At 41.5% G+C, this 13,981-nt stretch overlaps 1 protein-coding gene across 7 annotated transcripts in view; it reads right to left on the reverse strand.

Moving 5' to 3' along the window:
- MARCHF1 (membrane associated ring-CH-type finger 1) overlaps positions 1-13,981 on the reverse strand; it is a 255,582-nt gene that overhangs the window by 189,999 nt on the left and 51,602 nt on the right. For 5 of the 7 annotated variants that reach the window (XM_064148760.1, XM_064148765.1, XM_064148766.1 and 2 more), the window contains exon 1: positions 9,471-9,558. The gene's annotated coding sequence lies outside the window, so the exon portion shown is untranslated. Of the gene's footprint in view, positions 1-9,470; positions 9,559-12,333; positions 12,449-13,981 lie in introns of those variants that run through there. The other 2 variants (XM_064148762.1, XM_064148761.1) reach the window with 1 other exon arrangement.

Genomic DNA, 13,981 nt, shown 5'->3' on the forward strand with positions numbered 1-13,981 from the left:
CCCATAGTACACGGGAATAAAAAGCTTGTGGAAGTTAAAAGCAGTACATGCTTAAAACATTTTCTTCTGCTGTTCCTCATATAGTGATCATAATACCTTGGTCTGTATCTCATTTCACTCACTTTTTATCAATCATAAATATTTCCTCCCCTCTTTTTCACTTCCACCCTACTCCTACCTCAGATTTCCTAAGTTCATTTTCCTTTAGCTTACTTAAGCCTTTCTGCATTTTCTGTAATCCTACCTTGGTTCTCCACTCTTTCAGTACAGATAAACAGCACCACTTGCACATTTTGGCATTTCCCTTCAGCTTTCTTCTCAAATAAGCAAAATGTATTGTTTGTAACACTGCCTTTCACTCTCTTTAAAAGCAAAATGCATGCATCTGAGGGACTCCTCTTCTTAAATAGAACATGGTTATTTTCAGCACTTACTGACTGAACAGGGTTTGTATTAAATTTTTTTTCACAGGAGGACAGAATAAAAATCACCAGACTATTACTGCAAATGCAGTGCAAAAGACTCAAAATTTAAGTCAGTTCCTCACAAAGCATAAGAGTCTGCTTGTGGAACAAACCCACCAGGAAAATACTCAAGGTTTAGTTATTTCTTTTTCCCTCCTCCTCTGGTTGTGCCTGTAGAAAGCAGATAATTTTCACATACTTCTCCTGACAGAATTTGATTTCACAGGCTTTACTTTACCTGAAGTTGCTCACCTTACTAACTTCAACATACCAATAGATGTGACTGCAAAGTTGAATTCAGTTTTTCACACTAGCAAGAGTTTATCAAATAACTTTAATCTTTTTGAGGTATTTTGCCTCAAATGGATAGGCAATCCCTTTCTCTAAGCTACACAAAATATTGCATCTCACCAGCTATGAAGACCAACACTTGAGAGGCATGAGGAGATGGAATTACTATGGCTTTTTTGCAGGTATGCCATCTTCCATCCAATACCTCATATGGTGTGTTAGGACATCGACTAATCTAAGGCATTGATTTGAGTGTTCTACTCTTAAAAAGGTACTACACAAACAAGTAAGATGCATCTTAAACATAACCCTACAGGACTGAAAGCATTCATCAGCTTTACAGAAAACCATCTGTCTTCACAAAAACTCATATTCATCAGATGACTCTTTAATGACTTGAAAATCATCTCTATAATGAGGGTATAGAGAAGGACAATTCGATACTGTTATTACATAGAGAAATTTTCTGCACTGAAATTACTACTGTTGTCCTGAAAAACAACTCAGTCACGTTAGCTGAACTGTGTTTGGCTGCACTTCGCCTAACAGCTTTAAACAGAAGACACCACACCACTGTGAGGAGTCAGTGGACAACTTTTCAATGGTATTGGCACTTGGGAGCAATGCTTTAGGTTTCTACTTCCCCTCTGCTCTGCCCTGGTGAGGCTGCATCTGGAATACTGTGTCCAGTTCCGGACCCCTCAGTTCAAGAAGGACAGGGAACTGCTTGAAAGGCTCCAGCACAGAGCTACAAAGATGTTTAAGGGAATGGAGCATTTCTCTTACAAGGAGAGGCTGAGGGAGCTGGGGCTCTTTGGCTCGGAGAAGAGAAGACCAAGAGGTGACCTCATCAATGTTTATAAATATGTAAAGGGTGAGTGCCAAGACGATGGAGCCAGGCCCTTCTTGGTGACGTCCAATGACAGGACAAGGGGCAACGGGTGGAAGCTGAGGCATAGGAAGTTCCACATAAACATGAGGAAGAACTGTTTGCTGTGAAGGTGACAGAACACTGGCACAGGCTGCCCAGTATGGTTGTGGAGTCTCCCTCTCTGGTGATATTCAAAAACTTGCCTTGATGTACTCCTGTGTGATTCAGTATAGGAGATCCTGCTGTGGCAAGGGGGTTGGACTAGATGATCTTTTAAGGTCCCTTTCAACTCCTAACATTCTGTGATTCTCTCCAAAGAAGCAACATAGATTTTCTTAGTCTGAAGCAGCAGTAAGGTAAAGTAGCATATTGCCTACCACAAGCCAAGACAGAAATGTGCTTGTGTTTATAGATTACATGGCAAGGACTGGTTACACAGCCTGGTGCCACTTTCATAAATTGGAAACACTGAAGCATGAAGTCTTCCCTTGGGAACTAAAACTATCCCTCAGCTGTGAGGAACTCAGATAAGGAAAATCAAATTTAGATTTAGTTCTGTTACACACTGTTTTGTGCTAGCACAAGAGACTTTTACTCCACAGCCTACTCCTGAGCAAGGGCTTTTCCTTACTCCAGTTGACAGCATCAGGGTCCTTCAACAGAAGACCAATAGAGAGTTCATTGCAACTGTCTCTGCACTCAGTCAACCCCGACAACCGGAGAGCTGCAGTTTGCTTTGCATTCCTCTGCTAAGCAGGTGTGTTCCAGCCAATGACTTAGAGCAATACACCAGGACACCTCACACTAGAGCAGGCTGTCTAGAGCCTCATCCAGCCTGGCCTTAAAACACCTCCAGGGATGAGGCTTCCACCACCTCTCTGGGCAACCCATGCCACCCTCATGGTGATGAACTTATTCTTAACTTCTAGTCTGAATCTACCCATTTCTAGTTTTGTTCTATTCCCTGTAGTTCTTTCACTACCTGACATCCTAAAACATCCCTCCCTAGCTTTTTAGTAGGCCCTTTAAGACACTGATAGGCCACCTCAGAGCCTTCTCCTCTCCAGACTGAACAGCCCCAACTCCCTCAGTCTCTCTCATAGGAGAGGTGCTCCAGTCCGCTGCTCATCCTTGTGGCCTTCTTTGGACAGGTTCCAGCATGTCCACATCACTCTTATGACAGGGGCTCCAGAACTGGACGCAGTACTCCAGGTGGGGTCTCACCAGTGTGGAGTAGAGGGAGAGGCTCACTTCCCTCGACCTGCCGGACCTGGCACTTGGTCTTGTTGAACTTCATGAGGTTGGCTTGTGCCCACCTCTCTAGCCTGTCAAGTTCCCTCTGGATGGTATCCCTTCCCTCCAGGATGTCAGTCACACCACACAGTTTGGTGTTGTCAGCAAACTTGCTGAGGGTGCACTTAATGCCATTATCCATGTTGCCAACAAAGATGTTAAACAAGACTGGTCCCAAGACTGATCCTTGAGAGACTCCACGTGTCACTGGCCTCCACTTGGACATGAAGCCTTTGACAGTCACTCTTTGAGTGTGGCTATCATGCCAGTTCTTTATCCATCTAGTGGTCCATCCATCAAACCCATGTGTCACCAGTTTGGAGATCAGGATGTTGTGTGGGACAGTTGCAAAGACTTTGCTCAGGTCCAGGTAAATGACATCAGGTGCTTGCCCCTCATCTATTAATATTGTGACCTTTTCATAGAAGGCCACCAGGTTTTTCAGGCATGATTTGCCCTTGGTGAAGCCATGCTGACGGTACCAAATCACCTCTTCGCTACTCCTCTGTCTCAGTAATGCCTCCAGGATTGGCTCCATGATCTTACCAGGCACAGAGGTGAGACTGACTGGCCTGTAGTTCCCTGGTTCTTCCTTCTTACTCTTTTTGCAAATAGGAGTTTTCCAGTCAATAGGGACTTCAACAGATTGTCAAGACTTTTGGAATGCAGTAGAGAGGAGTTTAGCAACCTCATCTGCCAGTTCCCTCAACATCTGTGGGTGTATCCAGTCAGGTCCCATGGACTTGAACACTTTCAGATTCTTCAAGTGGTCATGATCAGCTGATCATATACGCACATTTGTAGTTGTCAGAAGACAGCTACAAACATTCACTTCTCCACTGACTATAAATCTTGTCTTAGTCCTTGATTTACATCTATTTGACCTACTCCTAAAATGTCCCTTAGGATAGATGCCTAACTTGACTGTGCTAGACCAATTTTACATGTGAATCAATGTGGGGTTTTTTTTCTCCTCTTTGAACATTTCTACCACACTAAAGAAGTCCCTGCCTTCCATAATGTCATTTGTATTCCAAAAATTCCATCTGGAAAAGACTTCAGAGAACATGTTGTGGGGAGAACTCTATCTCCTGTGAGACCTGCAGTCATCAAGCTATCACATCTAAACTATACTCTATGGAGGTCAAGAGAATTGTTCCCATGACTGAAAAGATGGCCTGGCTTTCCCTTGCTACGCTTTTGTTTGCAGTATCATCTACTCTCCTTCAGGGAGTTGAAGGGTAGAGATAGGAAAATGGGGATTAATACACTATTGACCTCAAATACATTTTCATTCAACGGCCCAAAGTGACCAAAACAATTATGACATGCACAGGGACTGTCCCCTACATATTCTCACAAGGAACTCTAGCCATACAGAGTCTCAATTACAGTTCCATAAGTTCTTCGGGTTTTAGGTTCTGCTGAACAGATTAAAAGTACTTCAGGTATTCAGTGTTCTGAAGTACTTTGTACCTCACATTTATTCTTAGATGTTTAGATTCTGCTGAACAGATTAAAAGTACTTCAGGTATTCAGTGTTCTGAAGTACTTTGTACCTCACATTTTCCACTAGGTCCCATATTGCCCAGCTTTTTAATGCAGGTAAATATTACATATCCTTTCTTTTTTTTCCAGAAGTCAAGCTTGCCATCTAGTTTCATCTACTTAAAGGTCCATTTGAAGGTACAAAGAGTTCAAGTTTGTATTCCAGTTGCTGGCGGGAAATTGTAGAAACATTCCCAGTACCTCCTACCCTCCTTAATCTTGCAGACTTGTTATATATTTTATTCTACCAAAGTCTGAGGGTTTAGGCTATATTTTTTCCTCTACAAAGCACAGTCACATTGCTATAAAAGAAACAAAAGCCAACTGAGTATCAGAATTGAGTGCATTTTTGCAAAGCCAAACTATGTCTAACACAAAGTTTAGCAATTGTTTCACATTTTATAAGAATTATAGAATCATTCTATGATTCTATGGTATCATCAAGAAAAGTTCACCTAGCATAAAACTGCCCTTTTTTCGTTATCTCACAATTTCCAGTAATAACTGCATCTAAATGCATTCTTTTTTTTTCCTCATTGTTTCTTATATAGAATAGGTAGGTGCCCATTCATAGAACACGTAGATTCAGAAATAACCACTGCCTCTAGCCACCTGCCTAGTGCCACCTGCACAGACAGACACAGAGTATACAATAAAGTCAGCTATCTCACTCCAAAGCACTAGGAGTTCAGGCAAGTCAGGACAGGGTAGCATCTAACAAACTAAGGTTTCATACTGTGCTGTATTTCCCCCTGGGAAGGCATTCTCACATGTTGCAGGGACAGACAACTATAGATGGGTCAGTCACAGATGGAAGACGTTCTCATGAAGAAATCTGGCATCAGACAAGTCAACAGGACAAAATTCAGGCAGGAACATTTCTTAAGTCCTCCTACACACAAGCTACCAGAAATGCTTTTGACACTTTGAATGCCACACTCCTTGTACAAAAACATTCATTTCATAAGATTATAAAAGAGCAATAGATGTAGTATCATCTTCACCATAAAATCAGAAGCTTTGTTTTTCAGTGGTCACCTAGCCTGAAGTTAACTTTGAAATCTGAAATGGCCTTCCTCAACTCAGCACTGCCAAAACTTCTTGTAGTACAATATGTATCCTGTAGACTGGTCCTACACAACCAACAGCATAGCACTGTGGTGGTACAATTGCCTAAAGCAACTTTGATGCCATTGCATCTTGAGAACCATTACACAGAAGGAACTACATGAAGCTGCAAGAAGCACCGAAATACCCCAGAGAGCTGTGAAACAACACAGAATAATGGAATACTATCAAACTCCCTCCTATTTCCAAATCACAGAACTCTAATTGGGGTTACATTTCAGCGAACGCCTAGTTGACAATGAATTTGGAAAAAAAGACACTGAACCATCAAAACAAGGTAAAGTTATTTTACCATTTCATACTGCTTTGACTGTATCATATAATCTACTTATCATACAATACACTGATATAAAAGGCTGTAACAGCACACATCTGCCTGGAAGAAAATCCTCTTTTCAATGATTTGGAAAAATACTATCCTGCAGATGTCCTTTTCTTGACATGCTCTGTTCACTTTAAATGAATGCACCTCATTAACTCAGATAATTAACAAGGTTATCCTCATCACATAAAAGGTTTAAGTTCCTCTATTAAGTCACTATTTGAATTTACACTGCTATTAAGATGATGAGGCTACTGTGAATTTATTTTTATATTACCAGATCCTAACTTTTTTTCAAGTCAAGGCATATAATTTCACTGTCATGTATGCTACACAACAGTAAATCTACTGGATTAATAAAGGTATAACATACATACAGAAATCAAACAAGAGCAAAGTTGAAAACCTAGAAGGACTAAGGTGGCAATGCAAAAAGGCAGCCAAAATAGCAAGCAGATATCTCAGAGCAGCATGGCTGTGGCAGCAGAAGCCAGAAATAACTGAAAAAGGAGAAAAGCACCAAAATTCCAAGCAGATACACACAACTGGGGAAAAGACAACCAGGAGATGTATCCCCTTGTAGCTGAACCATTCCAGTAAGACTCCGCAGACTACAGATAAACTTCCAATTCCCATGCTATTACAATGGGAGTGTAGCAGTGTATATTTGGGGAAATTTGTTCCTAGAACACACCTAAGTTTTCTCAGGACTCTCTAGTTAAGAAGATCTTTTCAAAATCTACTAAGTACCTTTATTTTGCATATCAGTGCTCCCAGTACATCAACTTGATTCATCCACATGAGAAAAGACAGATGATTATTATAAGGATATTAAACAGAGTTAATTGCAGCAGTTATGTATAGAAATTCCACATCAAACAAAAAAAAAAAAAAAAAAAAACCAAGAAAAACACTTTATCTCATTATCCATACTGACACCATATTTGTTGATGTGAGCTGCAGTTAAACATGTGGAATAATCACAGTATGGAAAAATTAGTCACATTTACCTGGACATTCATTTATACAGGGTTTATTGGTAGAATATCTAACACCAGCGCAGTGAAGCACCTAGAATGTAAGTATCTAGAGATGTCAAATTAGCATCCAAGATTTTGCTAAGAATTTTATTTTGTACAGAAAACAGTCACTATTAAATGATAATAACATTTTAATCCTTTAAATGTTAGAATGGACAGAAGAACTTCCGGCCATGACATAAGGATTACCACAGCTCTGGCTGGATTCAACACTGAAACAAACTAAGTCCACAGAGTTAAGGTCAACTGGTGAATCCCAGATAGGAGAGCTTCAAGTACTGCTAGTTTGACTCATCCATGCATCTTAAAATGGTGTCATTCCTTCAGCATGCTTTTTCCACAGAACTTTGGTTACTGTCTTTTAAAACACCTACTTCTAAATCTTGTCACAAGAAAAACATTAAATTCTTCCTAGGAAGTGTCAGGAGTGTTGTGAAATATACAGAACAAACTTACTATGCAAGTCTAATCAGTGCAACAACTGCTTCACGAATTATCAGTTTGCCAACCTGACAAAAAGTGTAAGAAAGTTCTCAAAAATATAGCAGGGATAGATGAGCTGTACAATTAATTTTCCTTTTAAAGTCCAAAATGACTGCTCTTCAGCAGAATGAAGACAGAAGCGTGCATGTGAGATTAATGGAGGGCAATATTTAATGGTGGCAGCTTTATGTAAGTTTGGATGAGATATCTGGTCAGGAATATTAGACACTAGCAGAGTTTTTACTATTATTAGGAAGCATTATCATTATGTCTCCAAACACACCCTTATATACAGTTTGAACATTTGGAAATGCACCTGAATGCTCAGTGATATCTTTGTCAGATAATTTTCCTTTTCAAATGGTGGGTTTCCAATTGAAACCAGTGCCCTGCAAACAGCAAAGCTTTAATTTTCGTTGCCAGTAATTGGCTTCCTTCCTCAGTCTAGTACAAGATGCACACAATCCCCCTCCTCCCCGCCCCAATCCAGCAGAAACAGAGCCCCAAACAGAAGAGTTTGTTTTAAAACATCAAGTTCAAAGAGCTCTCTTTTTTTTTCTTTGCTTTTTAAAACAAACATTGAAAAAAATAGAGTGCTTTAATCACATTAAACTTTGCGACAGGAACTCTAATTAAAATCTAGAACTCTAGCTGTAAGAAACAGCTAATTAGTTCCCAACTTAATGAAGCACTGTGGTAGTGTCCATATTAGCTGTTCAGTATTAGAAGGGATACATTCTGCAAGACAAACTCATTCTCTTGGGCAGTACATCAGTTTGTGTATTTACTTCCATCCATGCCATTATCACAGGGATTTAAGCAAACACACTGTAATTACTACCAGATTGCAGATCTCTGTAGACAGTAAGATAATTGAACTTCGTAGCATTTCAAATGGAGAAGGGCAAATACGAGGCAGCTCGTTACCTTTCTATTAGTCAATGAAGACAATTTTATCAGCACTAAAGTATAAGGCGTTTCCCTCCTTTCGACTTGCTCCTAACAACAACTTGCAAGTGTAAGAACATGGGAAGGAGAGAAGGCATTTTACCCATGTGCTCCGCAGAAGTCTGATCAAAACACACGGGATATGGGAAAAGATTTGGAGGAATCTTGGGTAGAAAGTGACAGCAAGACATGCTGACAGTAGCGGAAGCCTGAAAACCTTGGTTCGCATTTCCAGAGTTTTTAGCGTCTCATTTTACAAGGACTGGTACTTCTATCCCCGTTTCCACATACAGAGCATCAACTAAAACAAAAAAAATGATTACAGCCAAGGGTAAATTATCCCACATTCCTCAGACAGCTTTTTGTAACCCGAGTTTCCCCGTTACCGAGCCACTGCATGCCACGCTTACTGGGAAAACCCTTGACGTTAAAGCAGCATCTAGCCCGCTGCGGAGCTGAGAAGGATGTGACATTGTCCCTAACCGGGTCAGAGTCGCGCCAGAGAAAGGCTCGCCGGGGAGCGCGCAACCCGAGCGGCAGTGCCCGCGGCAGGTGGGGCTCCCCGAGTGGCTCGCGGGCGGACTGGGCGCTCGGGGGCTGCTCCCTCACGGGGTCTGTCTCCGACTCGGGGCAATGCGATGCAAGAGCAGGAGAAACTCCCAGCAGCGCACAGGCTGCAGGCCGAAGGACCAAAGCACCCGGAGCCGCTGCTCCGTACCAGCGACGGTAGAAGCGCCGGGGCGGCCGAGCAACCCTAGCAGGCGACGGGTTGGCGGAACCCCTGTGCCGTCCGCACCCGCCGCTTGCCGAAAGCAAGAGCACGGCAGCAGGAACCTGAGCGAGTGCCTTTTTGCGCTTCTCTTCAAAACCACCAAACGTCACCACCACCAAAACCCAAACAAGCAAACAGAGAACACCGCCACCCCACCTCCCAAAACAAACAAACACACACACACACCAAAGAGGCCAAAACCCTCGAACCAGTACTCCCCTCAGAAAGGGCATGTGCCCCGCGGTCTCCACCCTCCCTCTCCCGCTTCGCTGCGCGCCGGGCCGCGCAGTGCCGCCCCCCGCCCACTCACCAGCGGCGGGCCGCGATGCCTGAGGGAGCGGCTGCCGGGGCGGCGGGGCCGCTGCTTACCGGGCTGCGCCCTCCGCCCCGTGCCGCCGCCCGCCTGCTGCGCCGCCGCCCGCCCCTGCGCCCCGCCCCATGATGTCATCCCGGGAGCCCCCCCCGCCCAGCCGGCGTCGGGGCAGTAGTGCCCGGCGCATTCCGGGGAGGGTGGGTGGCAGCAGCTCTCGGGTCGTAGGATTCATCCCCTCCCTCCACTACCCCGGTGTCTGTCCTTCCTGTGAAATACCCCTTCAAATCACTTTGTTGGGAGTGTGGAAATCCTGCATGGAATCCCGGGGAGAGGAGCGGCAGGAAGCTTATTTGCAGGTCTATTTCTCTTTGTATTAAAGAACTGAGTGGTCGCCCGGATTCGCCCTTTCCCATTAGGGGATGTGCAGAAATGGCATCTAAGCCGTTAGTCCAACATGGAGAGGAACTGGGGGGCAGAAGAGTGTCGAGGGACAGGAGGCAGCTGTCAGCACGACAGCATGCAGCTATGCTGCATTACTTAGTCTCCCGGTTGTATAAGTCATGTTTGAAAATAAGTCTAAGTTTGAATGGCTTAGCTTAGGAAACTAACTTCCTGAGGCAGCATAGTCAGGCAGTGGTGCAGAGTTGGAAAGCCAAAATAAAATACAATTTAAAATCTACCTTAACACATCTGCCAGTTAGATGCATTGATAGCAGCTCTGTCACCAAACTAAAGCGTTCTAGGCTGATTGAAATTAAGTCTCTACGGGTTTAGGTGACAAAGTGTAGAAAAAGGACATAAGGTCTTTGTGTGTGTGTGCACTTGATTGACAAATCTAGAGGTTAAGGAATACATTGGATGAACAAGCTCAAGCTCCTACAAAGAAATCCACTGAAGAGGTGAAGAACTGTCAAGTCCTGCTGTCAAAAGGGAAAATGTCTAAACAAGTATCACCTTCTTAATGATGAAAATACAAAGCAAGCACCTGGATATTAGGGAATGCAGTCAAGTAGCTTAAAACTATTATTTCTAATATTTTCTCTGGGTCCTGGAATCAGATCTGAATATCAAAACATGAGAGGCTTTTTAAAGTTATACCTGCTTGTTATATATCTCTTCTCCTTTTCTGATAAACTGTAAAAAACAAGCAAAGCTGTTCAAAATTCTGTCACCTCCTGGCACCAGTTTAAAAATTCTTCTAATTCTCTGCTAAATGCCAGTAGATTTTTCACTCATGCTTGTAACTTTTATTTCACCTTATTTATCATTTTGTTTTATTGGAGATTTCACCTAATCAGGTTTCTAACAGCTATTTTTGTAACCTGAAAATAAAACTGAAAATTAAGCTATATCAGCCTCATTTATTGCTGCTCCTCTTCACCATTTTAACACATTTGTATTGCTGCATGAAAATACATCCTTTCCTTTCCTCCAAAAAAGAAAGTATTTGAGTAGTCAATTGTTTGCCATTACCTGCAGAATGATTTTTTCAAAAACTGGATCAGTAACAATATACATGTAGGAATGAGGACTCCCCTTCCAGAAAAGCCTTCTTTCCAGCTGGGATCTGGAAGCCTGAGGCAGTAGTGTGAAGCATTTTCTCATTGCTCTGGATAAGTGGATTAATCACTGAGGTCTCATAAAGGCTACTGATCTCATGGATTTGGTGGTGTTTCTTTTTGGTAAGGCACTTCAATAATTTCATTACGTAGATAATGAAATTTCAAAGACAAAAAATACTTTAAACTCAGACAACTGATACTAAGTGAACACTAGCCACTACCAGCATTAAAAAAAAGGACAAGATGACATTTGAACAGTAATATTTAACTGGGAAAAAAAAAAATATGTATGCTGGATAGAAGGTATATGTCAGGGAATTAATTCAGAGAACTCCATATAAAAACATGAGCTCTATTTGCCATTGAAGAGCAATTTCCTCATAGTGCATTCCTCAACAGAGCAGGGCATCAGTCTGTCAGTGGAAAAGGGGAGTTGTGGTTGCTGATACTCTACCAGTTAATGCTGATGAAAATACTAGTTTAGCAAGAGCTGCAGCTTTCTCTAGCAAATCTTTTTAGATTCCTTCCTACCTTAAGCACGTTAACAACTCCATAACTACACCTGCTCTGATTCCATGTAACTAAGACAACCAAGAACCACACAGAACCACACAGCAGACCAATTTGTTATGACTCATCACATATCCGAGCTCACTGTTTGTCATACCTGAACTTTTGCCTTTGGACATTAAAATTCAGTCTTTTTGCAGGCCAATGGGTTTGGATTTTTAAAGGGATATTAAAGTCAAGGAAGAATTTGTGCTAATGAAGGTGCTGATCAGGTTTATGGGTTCAGAACCACTGTTATTTAAATACAGGACTGAACTTTTCCTTCCAAGTATCAAAAGTGAATGTTATGTTTAAAAACCTATGTGTTACAGAGCAACAAACTTTTACAGCTACAAATTAATGTGGAGGACATGGCAAACAAAGAGGAGGAAGAAAGAATCATGCTATATACATTAAGGCAAACCATACAAGTAGAAAGGGGAGTAAGGTAGGAAACATTACAATGAGTACTTAGTGATAATTTTTGCCATGAGATTAGTAAATTTGGGTCAGATTCTGCAGACTTGATCCGTGAAATTAAATGCAGCAGCAATACCACTCTTTTATCAAAAAATAAGAAACTTCATGGTATGAGCCTTTGCCACTCTCTCAGGATGTGGTTACACTGCCAGTTCAACATGTTCCCACCAAAGGAAGTGGCTCTTCCTTTCTTTCAGGTATTCCCACACCTCCCACTTATGTATTAATAAAACTATGACTGATGTGGGGAGGATGTTCAGTCTACTTACCAGACTGCTAGTAAATCTGCAAGTTTCAGAAAATGATGTTTATTGCTGTCTTCACTGTCACAAATTACTAGTGCTTGCACAGGAGTCACAATAGTAGTGAGTTCTGCACATGGGTCTGGAGGAGAGAAAACAGAGGCAAAGCCTCCATCAGAAATGTGGTAATACTGACTCAAACCAACTGAGAAACACATGAGTTTGAAGTGGTTACCTCACAGGCAGAGATTTACAATGGTCTTGAATGGGATGGTTTGTTTGTTTTGGTGTTTCGGTTTTTTTTTCCAGTAAGTTGAAAATAGCTGCTTCACCCATCAAGTGTACTTTACAGTTGAACATCTCAAAACAAAAAGTACTAAGCTAGTGCTTCCTCAGAAGTGATTGCTGCCTGGTAGATAGGCTGAGAAGATTACAAGTGTAACTTTTAAATCCTCAGGAAAAAAAAGAAAAAAGAACTGAATTGAACTCTAACATTTAGACTGGGCAAGCATGTTAGCCACAGAGATAACAGATAAAATAGGAGAAATATGAGGAAAGGTCTTTCTGAAGTTTAGTGAATATAACAATTTTGCAGCTCTTTCAACTTTGTAATTTTCATTACTTTTCTGTTTGTGCTTTTAGAAAAATAAAGTTTCGTTTCCATTGTAAGGACTTCTGCATTGAGGATATTCTTCAAGATAAAAGAGGCTTCATGTATTCATGTTTTAGGTTGTCATTAGACTCTGAATAAAAGCTATCCATAGTGAGACAATGCTAGAAATACATATCCCTAATACCATGCGAAAGGTGTTTGTCAGAATAAGGAAAAAACCCACAAATCCAGAAGCCAGCCACTTACTCTGGATTTACTGAAGTGCATTCCTAGCCTGCTGTTTGCCTTTCAGATAGATCTTTAAAATATGAGTTCATATGTATTCAGAGAAGGAGGCAACAGAGAAGACAGAAAGGTAGAGCTATTTCACAGCACAAAGAATGACTGCAGAGATACAACAGAGGAAGGACAGAAGTTGCTTTCCTTGTTCTTCTCCCTCCTCTGAGTAAAAAGTTCTACCAAGTTGAAAGGCTTCATGTCATGTTTTCTGCTATACACTTAAGCAACAGAAAAGCATGCTGCCCATTGGCTGAACTAACCAAGCTAGCAGAGAATGCCCAATTATCTGGATGAAAACATTAAGGCATAGCTCTTGTTTCTCAGTTTGATATGGAGTAATCCTCATTATTGACCCAGTTTTACTTTGACAATTTTGCAAGTGATGTCCTCATATATATGACCACCACATAGCGTTATGCCTGGGAATGACTGATGGGTTTCTTCACAATGATCCTCCTCACAACAGAAAGATTTCTACACAAAGTTTTTTTTTTTTTTATTATTATTATAATAAAGTATTCATTCATTTATCATCCTTTTCATAAGTAAACCTTCTTTATTTTATACCCAGTCATACTCTTTTGCCATTTCATCCTAACACTACCACCTTCCTTTTCCTTCATCTTAACATAGAACAGCACCGATGTTGAAACACAGAATACTGATACCCTGGGCTGTTAAGAGTATCTGGTTTTATTAACTTTGTATAACCCAGGCATTTATTTGTCCTAGTTCTACAAATGTATGCCAAGAGTCTAAAGGCCAAAATACAAAAGCATTAGT

Source organism: Pogoniulus pusillus, chromosome 9 (assembly GCF_015220805.1).
Source record: "Pogoniulus pusillus isolate bPogPus1 chromosome 9, bPogPus1.pri, whole genome shotgun sequence".
Taxonomy (NCBI): Eukaryota; Metazoa; Chordata; class Aves; order Piciformes; family Lybiidae; genus Pogoniulus; species Pogoniulus pusillus.